Below are 23,725 nucleotides of genomic sequence, written 5' to 3'. Positions count from 1 at the left end.
TCCTTTGAACTATCTTTAAATTTATCCCTTTATTTATGTGCTCAGGATCCCATTCATTAACTAACACTTGAAAGACTTCTGCAAAAACCTCCTCTGTGTTTTGTACATGACCACTTAAATCTTCAACAATTTGCTACAAAATAAAATCTAAGGTCCTTTGGTCTGACATTCAAGGTTCTTCACAGTATGGCCTCAACACACCATTTCAACTTCACTTTCCATTTCCCTAACACTGCAATAGTCAAACCAGTCTACCTGACATTGTACATAACTTGTTCTTCCCTACCTTTGTTCCTCTGATTACAACCAATCTTGTTGTATTCACCTATTTGTTGAAAACCTATCCTATCCTTCAAAGTCCAAATGAATGCCTACTCCATGACGCCTTTTTTAATACCCTGATATAATCTCTCTCTCCTCCCCTTCTTATTTGCAACAATCTTAAAGCATATCACAAACTGCCTTAAATTAATAGTTGTTTTATTTTCTCTACTAAATTATAGATTCCTCAGAGAAAAGGATCATTTCTGATTCATATCTGTTCCCCAAGAACCTATGTACTACACAAAGTGCTGAATGTTTATTGGATAAAGAAAAATATCTAAAATATGCAGGTAACACCCAAATGTGGTATGTCTTTGAAACAGTGTTCCAAATCATAGTTAAGAGTAAATGAGAAATTTTCTGAGTGATAGGCTCAAATAGTTTAAAATTTTAAATATGAAATTATAAATAAAAACATATGTAGTCATTTTTGTCATTAAAAAATAATTTAAAGTTCCTATTTTGCTCCAAAATTTCCCTAAATGAACATTTATAAAAAGTCTATTTTTAAAGCTAAAAAATGTTTCCTGGACAAATTAAATTTAGAAATTTCTGAGAATCTTTAAATATCTTTCATCCATGTATACATATGGCAAAAATGACCCTGAAAGATCAACCATTAATATGTGAGGCTGAATATAATTCATCTATCACTTCACAAATATATGCTTTTGTTAGCTTTAATAAACAAAATAACCAATTCTTTATGATAGTTGTAAACTATCAGAAAAATACCAAATATAGCATACTTTAAAAAATTAATCCTCTGTGTTATAAAAGATATATTCCAAGGTTTTTAATTATAGCTAAATGAAAGTGGCCCTGGCTAGTGATTTAAAATCAGGTCAGTCATGATTCTAATGGGTGTCATAGTACTATGTTATTTAACCAATATAAAGGTAAAGCTACAAACCCGACATCAGTGATTTACATTTTACTAAATAGCTGTGATGAATCTAACTACAATCATACACACAAGTCACTCATCCACAAAGTGACTAATGGTCTGAATCTGCATCCTAATTTGTTTCATATATCAAAAAATCAGCTCAAAATAGGCCCCAAACCATGCTTTTGGACTTAATAGCATACTCTAATGAAATGAACTAACATTATTACTTCAGAACTGGAAAACCTTATGCTGAAAGCAATAGATTAAAATACAGAAGAAACCTGTGCTAGAAATGGCTATAATTTCAGTTAGTAATATAAGTACCATATTCAGTGAGTGTTTACTAATTGCCAAGTACGATAGCAAGCAGGAAATAGAACAAAAGACAAAAAACAGACCTTACCCTCCAGAAGTATCTACTGTAATGGGGAAGACAACATGTAAACAATAAAGTACAAAAAAGATACATACATAGCACATGGAAAGTGACCTAAGAGGGAAAGACACTAGCAGCTGGGGAGAAAGCTACATTTTGAAGGAAGTTAGAGTAATTGTAAAACACACAACAATTGATCTGGAGGCTCAGCACCAGAGTTATAAGCATTTATTAGTAAAGAGAGAATTTGCTAGAGGTCTCGGTCTTTCTATCTTAAGGTAAGTTCAAGTCACAGATTTCAGCCCAGCATGGTCACCTCCATGCTGTACTGTCATTTGCCAAGAACACAAGACCAAGAAGTCAGTCTGTGCAAGAGAAGTAAAAAAGGTCCCTCTTACCTTTCCCACCTCACATTTTAAAAATCCCATTAGCTCCTCCCTCAGTGGCAATGTTGCACATTGACATTCACAATGATAGTGAAGCTGATGCCAGGGGAGGCCAGAGTTAGACTATACTCAGGATCAACATTCCCTAAATAATTTACTTCACACAATTGAAAGATGGAAGTGTATAATTGCCATATAATTTTACACTTATAAAAAATTTCTTGTTTGAGAATAACTTTAGGATAAGAAACTTGCTACCTCCCCGAATCAAGAAAGTGAACTGTTTGGAGAAGGTGCCATGGAGATACCTACAGAAACCTCACACTCCACCAAAGGATCCAGAATGAACTTTGGGATGTAATGAAATTGAACATTGGGGGGATTGAAAATATTTATTTTGAATGATGCCAAAGGGGAATGCCCCCTAATTGGCTTTTTGTCAATGAACCTAACAATCATTGGTTTTGTTCTCTTTCTCTTTTATTTCCCTTTTGTCTCCAAATTATTGTAATTTCCCCTTAGTAAGTACAATATTATATGTCTGGAGATATATCTCTGTCTGGAGATCTTTAGAGATGAGTTAGTTATGTATACTGATTCCATGGGGAAACTAGGAATGTAAATCTGGGAGATTTCTATATGCTTATTTCCCATGGGAATCACAGGGGGGATTGTGTAATTAGGATCTGTACCCTAAAACTACAATTCCCAGCATCTCACTCTCTCCTTCTCACATTATGTGCTGCAGTAGGAAAGATATAAACTTTGGAAAGATAAGATATAGCCCCACTTCTCCTTCTTTTCTCTTCCTGTTGTCGCTTTGTGGAGTGGGTCTTTTAAACAGGCAAGGAGAACTTAGTCACGTGGTCTTAATTTTGTTAGGTAATTGGGTTTTTTTATACTTCTATTTCCTTTTATTCCTCATACTTCAAATGATTATAAAACCTTTATAAAAATTATAAAATCTTTATAAAATATAATTCTTCAGTGTTGGATATTAATTTAAATCTTACAGAAGTAAGGAGGCAGAGTATTCCAGCCACCAACAGAAAGTTATGGAAATGGAAGCATCCTGGTCAAGGAAGCAAAAGCAGGCCAACATAGCTGGCCTAAAGACTGCATAGAAGAGAGTGAAGCATAAGAATGGAAAGGGAGAAGGGGACCAGGTAAGATTTAGCCAAATAAAAATTCAGACTTCCGGGATCTTCCAAGCAAGCAGAGAATTTACTATGAGCAGAATTAACTGCATAAAAATATTTACAAGTAATACTGAATTTAAAACAAAATAAGACACTTTATGGTACATTAATAATTGGATACATGAACAGGATACATGATAATATTATGAATACTCTTATAATTAAAAAAACTGGAAAACAAAGGCCAAGAATAAGTTAACATTGCTATTACTCAATCATTTGCAATTGTGTCTGACTCTTAAAGATTCTATTGAGGGTTTTCTTGGCAAAGATACTGGAATGGTTTGCCATTTCCCTCTCCAGCTCATTTGACAGATGAGGAAACTGAGGCAAACAGTGTTAAATGTCTACCTGAGGCCAGATTTGAACTTAAAAACATGAGTCTTCCAGACTCCAAGCCTGGCTGACACTCTGTTCCACTGTACAACCTAATTTCCCCAATTAGTTAGCATACACATTAGAAAATTTATTTACTACATTAATAAAATGCTACACAGAAAGTCTCTATGAAGATTAGAAAAGCAATCAATCTATCAACTCAAGTAACATGAAAATCAATGCAAACAGTATGATGCAAAAAGAACTCAAATTACCAAGGTGAAAATAACTTCCTTAAACTTCTCACATAAAACTGGCAATTTCCCCATTAATACTATATAGGTTTGTGTAAGTTCTTGTAGAAATTTCATTTTAATTTTTTTAAGCAAAGTATAGACATTCTAAAATGCACAAATGGAAAATAAGAAAAGACATCTCTCTTCTAGAGAGAGATGCTGTATTAGGTAGTTAAAAAGACCATCTTGGTCAAAACATTAATGGTTTTAGAAAACACCTCAGTAAATTAAAAGTCACATTCTATTTGCTTTAAAAAGGGAAAATCAAGGACTGAAGTACTAAAAACATTTCATTAATAGGAGGATATCTTAAAGTATTTTAATATTTTAAAATACAATTTTCAACTATCAGTCAGGTTTTAGCTTTTCAAACTTAACTGTAACAACTTTAAACTTTTAAGTAAAGGTTTAAATGAAAAAAATGGAGGGCTGAAAATACAATCATTTCAACTAGAATGGAATTATATAATTTTGGAAAATAAACCAAAATATTCTTATGAACTAAAATATTTAGATACCAAAAATATCTAAAATTCTTTAATTTGGAACTATTTTTGGAAATACTTGGAAATATATTAATAGACAGTAACAAAAATTTCTTTTAAAAGTATTAAAGAACAGGAATGCCACAGGACTAGTAGGTAAATGTTTCAATTTTCAAAAAAGAGAAGAAAATTAATTCTACAAAAAGCTAGCCAATGAATTGGACTTTTCTTTCTGGCAAAATTCTAGAACAAATTATGAAATACATGGTTAATGAACACCTAGAAAAGAAAGCAGCAATCACAAAGAACCAGCATGACTTCAGCAAGAAGAGAGCATGCAAAATGAACTTTATTTTCTTTCTGGATAGAATTACTAAACTGGTAGAAGAGAGGAATATTATAGATACAGTTTTTTAAGATTTTATTCAAACATATAATAAAGTATTTATACTATTCTTTTGATGAAGGTGAAGAGACATGAACAAGACATTAATACAATTAGTCAAAATTAATTGAAGGAAAGAACTTAAAAGAGAAGTTTTGTTAATTGTTCCATGTAAATTTAGCAGAAGATATTCAATGTAGTACCATGGGGATCTGTGGTTGGCTCAGCACAATTTACATTTTTAATAATGATATGGATAAAAACATGAGGGCATGCTTACTAAATATACAGATGATTCAAAGCTAAGAGAGATAGCCAATAATCTGGCTAAGTCAAATTTTGAAAAGGATCTTGGCAGATTAGAACATTAGACCAAATCTATAAGGATGAAGTTTAAGAGGGATAAATGTAAAGCCCTAAATAAACTTCAGTTCAAATAATCAACTTTACAAATATGATATGGGGAAGAGAGAATGGCTGGAAAGTAGACTACATAAAAAAATATGTGGGGGTTTTAGTGCACTATAAATTCAACATAAATCCACAATGTGATATGTCAGCCAAGACAACTTAGGTAGAAAGGAAATGACAGGAAATGACAATCTGCTGTTCTCTACTAGGGTAATGTATTCAGTTCTAGATACCACTGAAAGGCTTTGATAGGCAAGGCAAGGATTCTTAATCTGGAGTTCTAACATTTTTTTTTCTATTTTGATAACTATTTCAATTTAATTTCTTTGGTCAACTTAAGTACTTTGTTTTGTGCATTTAAGATATTACTCTGGGATGGGACTTAAAGAACTCCTGGGGTAGCATGTGTCAAAAGCAAGTAACCAAGGGATGGCTCAGTGGATTAAGAGCCAGGTCTAGAGATGGGAGGTACTAGGTTGAAATGTGACCTCAGATTCTTCCTACCCCACTACCCAGTCCTTATCACTCTTCTGCCTGGCAACCAAAACACAGTATGGAGTCTAAGACAGAAGGTAAGGATTTAAATTTTTTTAAATTAATAAGATTTTAATTAATTTATAATTTAATTAATAAATAATAAATAAAAGTTAATCAGTATAAGTGAAAGGCTATATGATGATTGGTTTAAAGTGGTTAAAGGTGGAAAAGAGAAGAATAATGGAGAATTTTAGGAAGAGCTGTCATATAGCCAGGATTAATCTCCCACCATTTAGTCTCAAATAGCAGAACTAGTAGAAATGGGTAGAAGTTGCGAAGAGTTAGATTTAAGTTTGATCTAAGGCAAAATTTCTGAAAGAGATATCCAAAAATGAAATGGGTTGCCTTGCAGAAGCAGTGTTCCCCTTACTCAAGGTATTTGAGTAAAAGCTAGATGACTATTTGTCAGAAGCATCATAAAGAAGATCCTAGATAGCCTTAAGCTATTGAAGCTTGAAACTACATAAAGACTTCTGGGACACTGTATCTAGACACAGATATAAGAATAACTGCCCTTCAGCCTAAAGTTAGAGTCAAAATTTTGTATAACTACAAACATTTCATTATAAGATTATGAAACTAAGTTCAATCATGCTTCAGTTGCATGCTATAAGTATTGTTTTCCACTCATATTTTGTAAAGGTGATTAAAACCACCTTAATATCACTAGAATTTAAGCAATAGCTAACTAATTTAAGCAACTTATTTCACACTCAAGAATTAACCTGGAAAAATCACTTAAGTGTTTATACATGTTAAGTTACATGTATAAAATGCATTATTAGTTAATTAATGAGGTGGACATGGCTTTGACCTATTCTAAGCTTCAAATAAATCAATATTTTTATAGAATTTTTCAAAGGAAAAAGTATTTACTATAGTTGAATAACATTTTAAAATGCAAGTAAATTCAAAAGGACCTAATCAGAAAAAAATATCTTATAAACAACTTGTTGAAATGTGACAATAATGATAAAATACTACAATTCAAAAATAATCAAAGTGTAAAGTAGACCAGTATTCTGAAGATTTCAATGGCATGATTACCATGTCCAAACTGTTAGGGTTTTAAATGGCTTGAGACACTGCTGCCTCACATTTCTCCAAAATTGAGCTCAATCTAATTAATATAATTCCTACATATAATTCCTAAATAAAAAGCCCCAAAAACATTGCTATAAGCAACTATGTTCCACTCTTAAGAGAAATGACAACTGAGTGCAACCAAATTGGCTCAGCTCACTGAAACAGAGAGAGAAAGAATATCTACTAAAGTAGATCAGTACCTATTCTACAATTTAAAAGTTTTAGAGAAATGACAGTAAGATTATTTCTCATATAAAAGAATGGAAGAATCTAACAATATAAATTACAATATATAAAGTACTTTTAATACTAATATATAAAGTATTTACATATATAAACAATATATAAAGTACTTTTTCTTTGAGGTACTTATCTCCTAGAATTAAAAGTATTTAGTTTTGTGCTTCCAACGCAAATTAAGCTATAACATTGTGTATCCCCCTTACTAGCCTTGAAAATCCAGGAAGGACTATCTTAGCTAAACTTTTTTTGGTCCTCATTGTCATCTGTTCATAACAATATACACAAAGTAAGTGCTCAATAAATGTTGGTGTAATAAATTAATTTTAATAAACTGTGATAAATGCAAATCACAGTTTACAGAAATGAGTACTAAGGAAAATAAACTGCTTGTCTATCTTTATGAAACAGTACTGTGGTACCGATAGAATGTTGGACTTGGGAGTCACGAGGGATCACAGTTCACTTACAGAGTCTTATCCTTACTAGCTGTATGACTAGTTGGAACTTTCTGTCTCAGTTTCCTTATCTATAAATACATGAAGTAATAATAACCACCTCATAGTATTGGTATCTAACTCAAATGAAATACCATATATAAAGAACTTTGAGAACTTTAAAGCCCTGCATAAATGCCAGTTTAGCATCATTATTACTGTTACTGAGTACTCAGGGGAAAAAAGTTACACAAAGCAATGTCAAAAACCTTTTTCCCTAAAAGCATATTAGAGAAAAAGATGAATCAGAAAAAGTATCTCTAAAAATTATTTAAAACTTTTTGCTGTGGGACTTTTTCTACACATAGAAAATCTTAAAAGATTTTTAGGCAATCACTTAACCTTGTTTGCCTCAGTTTCCTCACCTGTAAAATGAGCTGCAGAAAGAAATGGCAAACCACTACAGTATCTTTGCCAAGAAAATCCCAAATGGGGTCACAAAGAGTCAGACATAACTGAAACCACTGAACAACAATATATAGATGAAGAAGAAGAAAATCAAATCATACTATGAAATTCTGATTATTAAGATTCAAAACAGCACTGCTACTTCAAATGATGAATTGAATTTCCCATGGCTGACTTTTGGAGTCATATTTCATATTTGAAGTTCTATTACAATATAAAACTTCACAAAGAAACACTAAAGTAATATTTTTAACAATAAAATTTCAGAAAACATTATTTATGTCAGTTTTCTTCTATTTTCCTAATTAAAAAAGACAGGCCTTTTTCATTAAAATTAAGCTATTATAAACTACAAAATGGGGAAAATTTGCTGGATTTGCTAAAACTAGGGATTCTTTGGGGTTGCAGGTAAATAATCATTGAAGTTCCATCCAAAAAATTCTGAGACACTGGGAAAATCAATGAATTCATCTAAAAAATTTTAATTGTGCAAAACAAAATAAGCTAACTTCAATTCATGAAGAACTGATCTACCAGACATAGCCTGGAATACCTACAAAAAGACACTGAGTCTTAAAGTCAAATAACATCATCCCATGTCAATTTTTCACTGAGACTTACTAATTTACTACTTTTCAGTGGTGCCAAATGGCTTTTTTTCCCCAAATGAATATGCCTATCCTCAGGTGGAGAAAGCATAGGAACTAAAATCCTTACTATAGGAGCATCCCAAAAAGGTCTTCATTCTCAACTCAAATAATTTTTCTACCTTAAAATTTTAAAACATTCAAAGTTCCGGGTACACATTTTTCAAAACAACTTTCCCAACTGCTCACTCTGAGAAGTTCTGCTGCTTTAAAACCTTTATAGCGTTTCATAAATGTGTCAAGGGAGGCCACAAAATCTTTTGTACTTAATCTGTACATCTGATCCTGACCTTCCCTCCCCCACCTCCAAATCCTCACAATAACTGAAATACCTAAAAGACAAAAAACACCCAAAAGCTGGACTAAAATGGAAGTTGTAGCGGAGAACTTCATGAGTGCAGGTTTGAATCCTATTCATCTCCACCTGTGTGATCTTAAACAAGTATTTTTTTTTTAACCCTTACTTTCTGTCTCTGAATCAACACAAAATATTGGTTCCAAGGCAAAAAAGTGATAAGGACTAGGGTTTAAGTTATCTGCTCAGAGTCACACAGCGAGGAAGTGTTTGAGACCAATTTTGAATCCAGGACCGTTTGTCTCTTATCCCTGGCACTCTATCCATTCAGGCACCTCTCTGTTCCTTAAACATTTTATCTTTCTGTACCTTAACTTTCTGTAAAATAAGGTCAAATTTCCTGCTGTAAAAATCATTTGATATGAAATTTAGACACTGCAACTAAAAGAAATATAATCAAGATAAAGCAACTTCCGTGTTACTAAGGAGAAAATGAAATAAGAAGCTTCTTAAACCCTATACAAATGGCAGATATGCAAATAACATGTCTATAGCGCAGAAATGTTTAAAAAGAGCTTCTACCAGCATAATACTGCTAGAGAAGCAGTGCAGGGATTATCATCTTATCCCCATTTTACAAACACGTAAACTACAGCCCAGAGAAGTGAAGTAACTTGCCATAATTACGAGTACTACCTACCTGTCTGACAGGAGCTGTCACCCGCCCCCTCCGCCCCCAACCCTGCTGGACACTACAGCGCCCCGAACTGCGATTCGAGATCGCCAACAAAGCAGCGACCGCCGAGGACACACTGTCCGCAGCTCGGAAAGGCGCACCTGCCCCCAACGAACGTGCAGACGCCGGCTTGATGAGAGCACGAGGGCCCAAGCACAGTGAGGCTCGGGGTCCGAGGCACGTCTGACCCTGCTGGGGTCGAGCTAAGTATCGGCCCTGACCCAGGCTCTCTCTCAGAACTGCTAAGAGCCAGAGTTGACGGACACACAGCCCTTCCAGGCGAGCCATGCCCGGTCCCTCACCTGACGGCAGAGAATACGATTCCTGGCCTCGGCCTCTGGGAACCACCAACAATCACAGCGCGATGGCCGCCCCCAGATCCCTCTGCTCTGTCAGCGCCTTCCGGCTCTCCGGAGTTGCAACTGCTACCTTCCGCCGGACGGACGCCTGGAGCAGCCGCAACATCCGTTCCGCCTCCTCAGTTCCGCCTGCCAATCCTGAGGTAGGACCGGTGTCTGACCTGATCCAACATAGCCGGTGTTCCAACGGCTTCTCACGACCTTCTTTCCTGTAGTACTCACCTAAGAGGCTCCCAAGTAGGATGCCCGGGGCTCTCAAGTTCGAAATTCAAAGGCCCCTTCATATAATTACCAATTGTGTGGCAAATCGTTTCACCTCAATTTCTTTTCCCTCTGTTAAAAGGGGATGTTCCTTTTTGGGTTGAAGTGAGAACAAATGTGTTAAAATTTCCAAAGCGCTTTGGGCTATGTAAATATTAGCTTTGAGTAGTGGTGGTGGTGAAGGTGGAAGGTGTAATTAATAGTAATAGTGGTAGTAGTAGTGTCAATAGTAGTTAGTAGTAGATGCAGTACTAACAGTAGTAGTCATTGTACCTTTGAACTCCTAGTCCTTTGGAAACTGTAGAGACTTCAGAGATTATCTAACTAAACCCCCATATTTTCAGATGAGGAAATTGGGAACCAGGGGAGGACCCAGGGTTCTTTCCATTGTACATCACTATCTCTCATTGAAAACTGTATATAAATGTGTTAGTGACAAGAATAAAAAACATTTTGTTTAAATTAGCTTAAGATCGAAGAAAATAAAGCAATTATTCAGAATCAAAAGCTTGGAACCCTGGCTCTGGGCAAGTCCTGAGCCTCTGTTTCTATAATTCATAAATGAGAATATTTGGAATAACTTTCTCAGGACAGGAAAAAGCTTTGTAAACTATAATGCATTGTCTATATAAAGTTGAGTTATTCCTCTCAAACATTAGAAAATGTCATATTACTTTTTTATATTTCTGCCAAGCCCTAGCACATACCTTGAAGTTATTAACATTTCATGTTTAATGAGATTGCAAGGAAATTTTTTGAGTCATGGACCCCTTTGACTATCTGGGGAATATATAGACCTCCTTGCTAGAATGTTGTTAAATGCACAAAATGAAATTGTATTATAAATCAAATCAATCACATTGAAGCATAGTTATAAAAATATTTTGAAAAATAAATTAATGGGGAGCTGCTGTACCCGTAGTTCAATGGATAGAGAGCCAAGCCTAGAGATGGGAGGTCCTAGGTTCAAATGTGACCTCAGACACTTCCTAGCTGTGTGACCCTGGGCAAGTCACTTGACCCCCATTGCCTAGCCCTTACCACTCTTCTCCTTGGAACCAATACACAGTATTGATTCCAAGATGGAAGATAAGGGTTTTAAAAAAATAAAATGAATTTTTTTTCTACCATTCTTCAATTGTTAATTTTTTCCATCAGAAACAGATATAGAAAATGAATGTTTTTGGATAGGTACAAATATTTTGCAGAAAATTAAATCTTTATTTTTAGAATAAAATCTTAGCAATGTCATAAACTACTTCTGTAGCTCTGTCAGTCTTAGATCTTTTTGCTATTCTGCTTTTCTGATGGGTATTTGAGTTATTTTCATATATATTGCCTAGCCCTTACCAGTCTTGTGTCTTAGAACCAATAAATAGTATTTATTCTAAGGCTGAAGGTAAGAGGTTTAAATATATATATATATATATATAAATTAGTTAATGGATCTCAGGATCTTGGGAACTTTTGATCTCATCAGTTACCTACCAACCTCTGCAATCATTTTCCACATGCTACCATAAATTCACCATCATAGAGTCTACTCAAAGGGTGTTCCTCCATGTCATTTGCTATCTGAAGGATACTAATGTTACATGCTGTCCATTGGTTATCAGTCACTCCCAGGTGTGAATTTCAAAACTATTCCACCCTATTCAGATCATTCTTTAGAAGATGGGATTTAGCTATTTCCTGATCAAGAACAATAGAGATACTTGGAATAACAGAATCAGGTCTTGGAAACTACAATCTCCACCCTACTCAGGGTAACAAGATTAGGAAGGGCTGCAGCAAAACTCAAGATTTAATTATTTGAGAATATGGCCTTCAACAGACATGTGCAAAAAGGACAGACCTCTAGGCGGTCCAAGGTCAAGCTAGAGCCACCATCAGCACATGTGAGACGCAGGAAGTGAGGTAGAGAACAGCCTCTGGAGTTCTCGTGACTTCCTGTGAGGAGGGCTAGAGGCAGTAGGAGGCTGGTGCTTGGAGTTGGAGGAGCCCACAGACTGTTTTTCTCCAGATTGGTCAAGTGAGTGATAAGGACTGATCTCTTTCCTTGCCTTGGCTATCCAGGGCCTTAAAGCCTGCTTTGGCTCAGCCTGAGCAGAGTGGGTATTTAAACCTCTTTCCTTCTCTCCCCTTTCCTTCTCTCTCTCCCTCTCTCTCCCGCTAATACTTTCTTCCTCCTGTTTGTAATTAAAACATCATAAAAAAAAAGCTGGCAGCTGACTTGAGTGTTTCATTTAAGAATTACATAGCTGAATTCCTTGGCAACCTTAAATTAATATATATACACCAGTCTTTAAAAGTGATTTCACTATCACACAGGAAATGATTATTCCCTGTCCCACCATCTTGAATTATGTTTCCATTCAAAAATTTGTTAGTTAATATATAATACTCCATTTTTTCTTCCAAATTCCTATTTGTAATTTGTGACAATCTGCTGATGTTTGAGTGATATTCAATTTCAGATATTCTATGACTCATAGTCAACGCTAATATAATGTTGACATTAAAAATATAGGCAATTGAGGGGGCAGCTGGGTGGCTCAGTGGATTGAAAGCCAGGCCTAGAGACTAGAGGTCCTGGGTTCAAATCTGGCCTCAGACACTTCCCAGCTGTGTGACCCTGGGCAAGTCACTTAACCCCCATTGCCTAGCCCTTACCACTCTTCTGCCTTGGAGCCAATACACAGTATTGACTCCAAGACGGAAGGTAAGGGTTTAAAAAAAAAATATGGGCAATTGGTTTCACAGAAGAGTTAATGGTCCTTAAAACAATTTTGTAACTTCTCAAATCTAGTGCAGGTCACCTGCCTCTTCCCTCTATTAAATCCTGGGTCCAACTCCTGTCTAGTTGCAGTGTCTAACCACAATCGATTATACTAATGAATGAGCTACATCAGTTTATCGCACCTAAAAAAAAAACTAAGAAAAAGAAGTAGAAGGAAAAGCAAGTCTAAAAGAAACAGTGAGAGACCCAACTTAGCAAAATCATTCCAAGGGCATTTAAGAATAAAACTAGAAGGAAAATAAACAAAAGATGGGAAAGATCTGCAAAGAGAGGCAAAAAAAGTCTCTACTTTCAAGGGGCTTACAATAGATAATATGCAAACAGACAAATACAAATAAAACATACCCGGGATAAATTGGAAATAATCAACAGAGAGAAGAAACTAGAGTTAAAGGTTAATGGAAAAGGCTTCTTGTAAAAAGTAGGATTTTAGTTGAGACTTCAAAGAAGCCAAGAGGCATACACAAAAATAAGAAAATTTCAGGCATGGGGCACATTCAGTAAAAAGTATGTTGGAAATTAGAGTGTCTTCTTAGAGGAACAGGATTTTAGATTACATAAGGGAAAGTAAGATGTAAAAAGCCTGGAAAGGTAGGAAAGAACCAGATTATGAAGGACTTTAAAAGTCAAATAGATTTTCATACTTGATATTGAAGTTAATAGAGAGTCCATGAATTTGACTGACATAGTCTGATCTGTGCTTTAGGAAGATCATTTTGACCCATGAATGGAGGATAGACTGAAACAGAAAGAAACTTCAGATAGGAATATCAGTCACCAAGCTACTGCAGTACTCCAGATGTGAGATGATGAGGGCCTGAACCAGGGTGATGGCAATGTTGGAAGATAGAGGGCTTAGATGAAAAATGTTGCAAAGGTAGAAAAAAAAAATGAACTTAACAGATTGGATATGAGGAGTGAAAGAGAATAAGTAGTCAAGGATAATTGCCTATATTGGGAGGCTGGGTATTGGAAGAGTATTGGATGATGCCCTCAAAAGAAAGAGAGAAGTTCACAAAAGGAGCAAGTTAGAGGGAAAGTTAATTTAGTTTTTGATATGTTGAGTTTAAGACTTATTTGGGTCATCTAGTTTGAGATGCCTAATAGGCAACTGGAGATATGAGACTGGAGATGAAGAAAGAGGTTAGGGCTGGATAAATAGCCAAAATGCATAGTAAAATCCATGGGAGGTGACAAGATCACCAAATAAAATTGTATAAATGGATAAGAGAAGACCTAGGACAAAACCCAGGGAGACCCCCCCCATACTGAATGACATGGACAAAGACCAGGAAAAGGAAACTGAGAAGTCAGACTGATAAAAAGAAAGAAGTAGTTTTATGAGAATGTGGAGAGAAACAGTGAGATGACTTTGTCAAGAAAGTAGTAAAGAACCTAGATTGAAACCCAGGTCATCTAAGCTCAAACACACAACTCTTTATAAAATACTACATTAATTAAAAGTATAACATGACTAGGTTTGTGCATTAGGAAACAACCAAGTACCCATGTAAGATATGCAAAGGGAAGAATCTGGGGAAGAGGAGGTCATTTAAGAGATTTCCATTAATCCAGGTATACGGTGATAAAGGATTGTACTGGGCAGTAGAAATGAAAAATGTTATGTGTAAGAGTTATTATCCAAACAAGGAATAGAGAAGATTACAGGAATTAAAATAGACAATTTTGATTACATAAAACTTAAAAAATTTTGTACAAAATCATTACAGTTAAACTAGAAAGGAAATGCTTCATTGGGAAAAAAATCTTTGGAGCAAGTTTCTCTGATAAAGAACTGTCTAATATCCAAGATATATATAGGGAACTGATTTAAATATTTATGCATGTATATATGAACAAGAGCTGTGTCAAAAGATATGAACAGGAATTATCAAAAGAACAAATTGAAGCTATCAGAAAAAAAAATGTGTGTGGACCACAATATAATTGGGAAATATTTATCAAAACAAATAAAAATGAACTAGAACATAATAATGTTAATATGTGGTTTTCTAAGTCAATATGCAGCCTACAGAGTATCTTTGGTTACTAATACTGTGAAGACAGAATGAAACTCTCATTGCTTATTTTTAATGTAATCAATCAGCAACCTTTAATTTAATCAATCAAGAACTTAAAGTACCCCTACTAAACACTGAGTAAATCACTAATAGAAACAGTTCTTAACCCTAAAAGCCACAAGCACCATTGAAAGGCTGTGATTGGATCCAGAAAGAGGGGAAGAGACAGGAAGTGATGTAGAAAAAAGGATTATAAGAGACTCAAAAGAAGATTCATTCATTCCTGGTCTTTTGGGAGAGAACTTTTTTTGCAAATGGATTTCTGGGCTTTTAGGGAGAGACCTTTCTTGAGAGACCTTTCTTTCTTGTAGGTTCATTCTGGGTTAAAGATTGCAACACTGGAGAGGCTTGCTGAATGAGTCACTGGAGCTGAAGGAAGAAGCTTGTGTTGGTGGAACCCTTGTTCAAGACAACATTGGGACTTCTTGCTGAAAAGACTACCATAACTCCATGTGGAGATTGCGACTTGAGGGAGCCCTTGCTGGGTGGTAAGATAGACTTCTTTGGACAGCAATTATAAAGTATCTAGCTAGGCAATATTTTCTACTTCTTTCCTATATTTCTCTTTTGCTATATTTATATTATATTAAATTGTTAAAAGCTACTAACAGCTATTTTGACTTAAGGGTTAGTTATTTTATAAATGGCAACCACAATCTCATTTTTTAACTCTTATATTTGTCAAACCTATTTTTACCCTTACATCTATTGGCAAAACCAATTTTAATTATTAAAAAACACATGCACATGTGCACACACGCACACATACACACACAACCCTCCCCCTGTTTCTATTTGCCATCACTGCTCCAAATCACCAGGATATGAGAAATAAAAATTAAAACAACTCTGAAGATTTAATTCATTCCTATTAAATTGGCAATGGTGACATAAAGGAAAATAGCAGTCACTAGAATATAGAGATCCATCCAGCAGTCTTTCTGAGGATCCAGGGTTATCTCTGTCTAGATGTGATGACCTGGTTGGATAAAGGAGATGAGAAACATCGTCTATTCAGACCCACACATGCAAGCATCACACACAGTGCTCTGCCATGGTGCTGTGGTTCATTTATTATATAGGTTTTTCAGGTACATGCAACTTTGACACACAGTCAATTTTCTACATATATGACACTCTACATTTTGATTGAATATTATCAAATCACCTAAACAACACTCTTGTGATGTTACTACAACAAAGAGTTCTATGATCACTTACTACATTTCTACAGCACTCTGTAGTAGATATGAATAATGTGAATAAAGTCATTTGTAGCTTAGTGCCCCTTGGCCTGCTGAGAGGATCATTGTGCTTTTGATCAGCTTGTACTATCAATCACAATTGCTTGGGAGATGAATAACAAAACATCTTCATATCTAGGTGTGAGGTTAAGAAGTGACTTAAAGCAGACCAGTTTTGGGGTTTTCCTCAATTTATAAGTTCTGTTTTTCTTGTGTTACTTTGAAGTGCCTAGCAATGCTGCCTGGTTTCTATTTATCACCAAATTCATTGGAGTGTAATAACTGTAGAGAAAGATTTATTATGGTACTCAAGCATTTGGCCAGTGTTTATTGCAGAACCTTGAAGCATGTCTTGTGCTTGAGAAAGGAGGGGTTCTATGCAATAATCTTTGGGCTTTCATTCTATAATTGCAATCTTTTTGGGGTACTAATCTAGAGGGATTAAAGTGGGGTATATATTTGTTGATCCTATAAGTATTTGCTCTCATATTATTTCTCCTGTATTAGGGAAAGATTAGTAATCATAGCAAGTTCATTAGTGGGGGAAGTTGGGGAGAGAAGTCACAGAAAGGGGGTTTGCTGGGGGCACCTCCTTTTCAGGGGGCTGCTTTGCAGTTGCCGATTTCCCACCATGACCATGTCAGCCGGTAGGGGGTCTGTCGGCCCCCTTGCACTGGAAGGGCTGTGGGAAGACAGTACTTACTGCACTCATCTTGGAACTGTGAATTGACACAGGCATTCAAAAAAGCAAATTGGAAATTGTGGCTAACTTGTGATCTAGCAATACCTCTACCAAATATATACTGCAAAAGGATAAATAAAGGAGTGGGAAAGACCTATAAGTACAAAAATATTCATCACAGCACTTCTTGTTAAAGCAAACAACTGAAATATAAGAGGTTGCCTATCAATTAAGGAATGACTAAAGATAAATTACAGTATATGACTGTATAATATATATGTATAAAAATAAAATATAATTGTTCCATAATAAATAACAAAAAGGACAAGATTCAGAGAAATCTGGGAACATTTGTACAAACCAATGCAGAATGAGGTAAGTAGAATCAGAACAATGTATATAATAATAACAACATTGTAAAAGAAAGAACAACTTTAAAAGAACTCTGCGGGGAAGCTAAGTAGCTCAGTAGGAAGAGAGCAAGGCCTGGAGTCAGGAGGTCCTGGGTTGAAATATGATCTCAGATAATTATTAAATGTATGGCCCAGGGCAAGTCACTTAACCTCCCACCCCTGCCCAGGGTTGATGATGGTGATGCCAATAAAAGGAAAAAAGAAAAGTGCCAATGAAGCATTTTTTAAAATATACAGAAGAGATGAGAAGGCATTTCAGAGTGTAGGCTAAAAAAGCAAGATAATCTTGGAGATCCCATGTTGAATTGAGTATATACTTTAAAAAAAACCAAGACTCTTTTGATATAAGATCCATGATTTCATATACAATCCTCTTTTTCTGTTTTTTTTTTACATGAAAATGCTTATGTTTATTGCTGGTTGTCAAGTTCAGAATAACAAAAAGTTAAACATTTAGTAAATAATATGTGGGAGTCTGATTAAATCACCTCTAAAATCCTTTGGTATTTTAAAGTTCTTTGAACATAAATCCCCCTAACTCTCAACCAAATATTATTTTCATTGGCTACAATAGCTACCTTATCACTCTGCACTAGAGATAGAATAGTTTCTCCCTTATCTTCCCTCTCTTTTCCTTCACTTCATGTTGTTTCCCCTTTCCCTTCCCCTTTTATGAGAATGGATGCCCCTGATTCAATCATAATAAGGACAAACAAACCAGCTAGTAAACCCTAAAAAAAACATAGAGAGTCTATAAGCTACATCCAAATTAACTACCCATACCAGCTTTATAACTAGCAATACCATCTCTTTGGTCAAGTAGTAAATTAAATGAATAATGGAAGAAAGACTGTGGGGATTGTCTATGGACACAAAGTCAAAAGGGAACAGACTCTAGCACAATGATGACAAACCTTTCAGAAACTAAATATGAGGCTCTGCCCTCACCACACCCTCCAGATGAAAGGTCATGCCTGACCCCACCAGAGACCAAGTGCTGTGCCTCTCCCCTATATTAGTGCCAGGCATGCCACCCACTCCCCCTTACCCCACACAGGGAAAAAGTGCTCCCATTGGGCTGCTAGGTGGAGGGGCAGGTGAAGTGAGGAATGTCCTCAGCAAATATAGAGAGTGGAAGAGGAGCTGCCCTAGCACTCCACTCTCCTCCTGCTCTGCCACTAGTGAGCTACCCAGCTTACCCCTTGTGTGCTCCCATTGGGTTGCTGGGCAGAGGGGCAAGTGATGTGAAAAAATTTCCTCAGGCCCAGTGGAGAGGGGGAGGGGAGCAGCTCTGCCTAAGTCCCTCTGCCTTCCTAGTAACAAACTGGGGGGGGGGGGGGGGACTTGCCCACAGAGAGTGCTCTGCATGCCATCTTTGACACCTCTGCCATACATTCGCCATCACTGCTCTAGCTCTGATACAGAAGAAACAATGAAAAAAAGCAGTACTGTGTTCCCTATGAATGGAATATATTTGAGGCTACTAGAAAGAAAGCTGTCAGGGAAGTGGTGATGGGTCTGGTCAGAGGAGAAGCTCATCTGAGGTAGTGGTTATAGAAATAGCAGATGGAAAGTTCCTTTTTGGCAAATTCCCCTTTAACTATCCTTTGTAACTAGATGGTATACAGATTTTCAGCTATTTCTGCCTGCAGAAGGAGTACAAGCACTTTATGTAAACTCTAAATTTCAGTCTCTTGGAGCAATACTCCAAATTCCCATGATGGTTGCAGCTCTACTCATTTTCTCTCTTACTCTCTCCTTTTCTCCTCTTCTCTTCCCTTCCTCTACCACTTCAAATTAAAACTCAGTCCTGAAATCCTTCCTTAACAAAAAACAAACAAAAACCTTACCTTCTATTTTAGAAGCAATTTCAAGTATTGATTCTAAGGCAGAAGAGTAGTAAGGACTAAGCAATTAGGGTTAAGTGACTTACCCAGGTCACACAGCAAGTGAAATTCCTATTCTGGAAGGCAATATTCTGGAAGGAACAAGCAGAATGTCTCATTAGTCAGCCATTAGCCAATGAAGTAACCAAAGGTTAATCTTCTAAAGTATGTGTGTGTACACATGTGGAAAAGGGAGATTTCCACACAATCATCTCAAATATTCCAGCTTATCATTACTGAAATACTGTAAATTTCCCTCTTTTGGGGAAAGGAAATAAAAATTTGTCCTATCATGAGGGTCTTATTCAAATTATTATGTCAATTCAACTCTCACAGCCATCATTCAGCTAACCTGAAAAATAGGCAAAAAAGAGCTCATGTCACTCTTGTTTGTTGTTGTCCATCATCAAATTTTACTAGAAATTGTCATCTTCATCAAGGTGTATTTTTTTATTATAAAGATATTTTATTTTACCAATTACATGTAATTTCCACCTAAGTTTTCCAAAGTTGTATGATCCAAATTATCTCTCTCCATCCCTTCTCTCACTTCTATCAGATCTGGCCAGGAATGCAACCTGGGCTATACATGTATTATCATGCAAAATATATTTCCATATTGTTCATTTTTTGTAGGAGAATAATCATATAAAATCAAAACCCCAAATAAACAGGTAGAAAAAATCGCATGCTTTGATTTGCATTGCTACTGCAACAGTTCTTTCTCTGGAGATGGATAATAGCATCTTTTGTCATATGTCCTTCAGAATTGTCCTAGAACATTGTATTGCTAAGAGTAGCTAAGTTTTTTACAATTGGTCATTGTTGTTACTATGTACAATGTTCTCCTGGTTCTGCTCTGCATCAGTTTATATGGGTCTTTCTAGCTCTTTCCAAAATCATTATGTTTATCATTTCTTATAGCACAATAGTATTCCATCACCATCGTATACCACAATCTACTCAGCCATTCCCAATTGAGGGACATTCCTTCAACTCCCAATTTTTTGCCACCATAAAAAGAACAGCTATAATTATTTTTGTATAAGTAGGTCCTTTTGCCTTTTTTTCCCCTTTAGGACACAGACCTAGTAGTGATATTACTGAATCAAATAGTATGTATTGTTTTATAGCCCTTTGGACATAGTTTCAGCTTGCCCACCAGAATGGTTGGATCAGTTCACAATTCCACCAGCAATGTATTTGTGTCCCAATTTTGCCATATTCCCTCCAATATTTATCACTCTTCTTTACTGTCATATTGGCCAATCTTACAGGTATGAGATAATACCTCAGAGAAAACTCTGAGTTTTGTAATTGTGTTCATAAAATTCCTATGTTAGTATTGGCAAATAAATTCCCAAGTATTTTATATTGTCTAGAGTGATTTTAAATGAAATTTCTTTCTGACTCTTACAGCTGGATTTTGTTGGAAATATATAGAAATGCTGATGACTATGTGGGTTTATTTTGTATCCTGCAAATCTGTGAAAGTTTCCAGTTTATATTTACAAAGAACACACCACTTCATTTGGCTGTGTATACAGTGCTGGTTATCTTACTGAACAAGTTTTTTCTGTTTATACATCCACTGAAAAAACTGCAGCAAATTAAAAGAGAGAGTCAGCTGTTTACGTTGGAAAATCCTTTTTGCTCAGAAAGATTTATAACAGAAAGGATGTGTACAAATATATTATTTACATAATTCAGGAAATTTACAAGGCAAGATGATACAAGAAAAATAAATGTTAATTGAAATGAACTTAGAGTAGATAACAATGATAAAATAGGAAAATTGGGGGGAGGACACAATTATTATGGTAAGTAGAGGTAATATTAACCCTTTCATTTTATGTATAAGAGAAAGATATAGATAAAAAAAACTAAAGCAGAAACTAAAAGTTAATATATGCTAAAAAAGTTTCACAAACTGCCAGCTTAAGAAAATATAATGCTTGCTGGTGGAGTTGTGAATTGATTCAGCCATTCTGGAGGGCAATTTGGAACTATGCCCAAAGGGTGCTAAAAGATTGTCTGCCCTTTGATCCAGCCATAGCACTCCTGGGTTTGTACCCCAAAGAGATAATAAGGAAAAAGACTTGTATAAGAATATTCATAGCTGCACTCTTTGTGGTGGCAAAAAATTGGAAAATATGGGGATGCCCTTAAATTGGGGAATGGCTGAACAAATTGTGGTATATGTTGGTGATGGAATACTATTGTGCTAAAAGGAATAATAAAGTGGAAGAATTCCATGGGAACTGGAACAACCTCCAGGAATTGAAGCAGAGTGAGAGGAACAGAACCAGGAGAACATTGTACAGAGACTGATACACTGTGGTACAATCGAATGTAATGGACTTCTCCATTAATGGCAATGCAATGACCCTGAACAAGTTGGAGGAATCTATGAGAAAAACCACTATCCACATTCAGCGGAAACACTGGGAGTAGAAACACCAAAGAAAAACAACTGCTTGAATACATGAATTGAAGGGATATAGTTGGGGATGAAGACTCTAAATGAACATCCTAGTGTAAACTCAACAACATGGAAATAGGTTCTGATCAAGGACACAAGTAATACCCAATGAAATTGCTTTTTGGCTGCGGGAAGGGTGGGTGGAGGGGAGGAGGGAAATAATGTGATTCTTGTAACCAAGAAATAATGTTCTAAATTGACTAAAGATTTGAACATGGTGATAAGGAAAAAGAATGAAGTTAGCCTCAGGAAGAAATATTGTTGAGTGGTATTAATAGAGAGAGATTTGGGAAGTAATCACAGGAAGCAAAGAGCATGTCAATTCCTTCACCTACCACAGTGGATCAGGGGACATAAGAGAAAGTAATCAGTAATGAAGAGGGTCATCAGTGATGCCATTTTCTGGAGAGTGCCAGGTTTCTGTGAACCTCCAAAAATGAAAAGAATGTGTAGCAATAATGGAAAGAAAAATAACATTCAAAGACTTTAGATTTCTTATGTTCAAAAACCAATCATTCATTCAGAAGACTTAAAGGTGAAACATGTTTCCTGCCCCTTGGCAGAAACAAAATGGGCAATAAGTGCAGAATAGGGCATATAGTTTTAGACATGTTGATTTGTTTAGCTTAACTGTACTTGTTTCAAGTATAAGTCTAAAACCTCTAGAAGGTTAGTGGGGTGATCTTTGAGAAGTATAAAAAAATAGCAAAAGAAGTCCTCAAAATGGGGATAAAGAGAAAGAATGTGGGGGGGGGAAGAAATAAAGATGAAGGAATTTTGTTGGTAATTGAGCAAGAGTTCCAGAGGACACAAAGTAAAGAAAAGTAGAAAAGAAAAAAGGAATTAGGAATGATATTCATTAGCTGGATGGAAGAAACATGGGTAGAATTAGCAATAAAATTGGGCTTCTACTCTGGAGAAATCTACTCTGAATTACTAAATTTGAAGAATAAATGTAAAAATTTGAAAACTATAGATATAAGTTGCTTGAGTTATCTACCTTATAGGATCTTGTGGTGTTAGAGGGCAAAATTGATTCTGTGTTCTCTCTATAAACAATGCTGGAAATGATATATAGCGAATTATGGCAGGAAGTACAAAAAAGAATTAGAACCACTTTACACATGGCCCTACATCCAGTTCATTCCAATGAAAGAAGTGTTAGTAAAGAAAGCACTAGGTGTTTCCCTGGTTTTCTAGTTTTTCTGCCTCCAAGAATAACGTCAAAAGCAGTAATTTGATTTGGTAAAGCAAAGATAAAATCAACAGAAATATTTAATATAGGAAGAATAGCTTTGTTAAAAAGATAATCCTATAATTCTGGTTAAGATGATGGAGAGAACAGAATCATCCCATTCCCACACTGGGCTCCAGAAACAATAAAAAGAGTTTCAAGCTGAATGATTAAGAAAAAAAAATACAGGAGACAGCTGGGTAGCTCAGTGGATTGAGAGCCAGGCCTAGAGACCAGAGGTCCTGGTTTCAAATCTGGCCTCAGACACTTCCTAGCTGTGTGACCCTGGGCAAGTCACTTAATCCCCATTGCCTAGCCCTTACCACTCTTCTGCTTTGGAACCAATACACAGTATTGACTCCAAGACAGAAGGTAAGGGTTTGAAAAGAAAAGAAAAGAAAAGAAAAGAAAAGAAAAGAAAAGAAAAGAAAAGAAAAGAAAAGAAAAAATACAATAAATACTTTCAACCAACCTAGGTTAGCAAGGGGAGACACTCAGAAACATTCAGGTACTAAAGAAGGGGCCCAAGAAGAGACAAATGAAGAGCTGGGAGGCCTTCCAGTTCTCATTGCTTCAGAGCACTCTAGTCAGGAAGCCCCAGGACAATGAAGGGTTACTAAACTCTGAACCAAGATGCATTGATGGGAATTGACAAAGTGAATAAAACTCCTAACAAGAGGGAAACAATCAGTTGGCAAACCTAGGCAACACTAAAAGTTTGGAGCGGCTCACCTGAGTCACTCCCAAGGGCCTTGAAGAGCTTAA

General features: G+C 35.9%; 1 protein-coding gene across 1 annotated transcript in view; it reads right to left on the bottom strand.

Moving 5' to 3' along the window:
• Positions 1–9,957, bottom strand: part of SAR1B (secretion associated Ras related GTPase 1B) — a 42,677-nt gene extending 32,720 nt beyond the window's left edge. The window contains exon 1 of the mRNA XM_056811106.1: positions 9,821–9,957. The gene's annotated coding sequence lies outside the window, so the exon portion shown is untranslated. The remainder of the gene's footprint in view (positions 1–9,820) is intronic.
• Positions 9,958–23,725: the final 13,768 nt, after the last annotated feature.

This window comes from Monodelphis domestica, chromosome 1 (genome assembly GCF_027887165.1).
Source record: "Monodelphis domestica isolate mMonDom1 chromosome 1, mMonDom1.pri, whole genome shotgun sequence".
In the NCBI taxonomy this organism is placed as follows: Eukaryota; Metazoa; Chordata; class Mammalia; order Didelphimorphia; family Didelphidae; genus Monodelphis; species Monodelphis domestica.
Note: the sequence above shows the minus strand (reverse complement) of the source record. Positions and strands in the feature narration are given on the sequence as shown.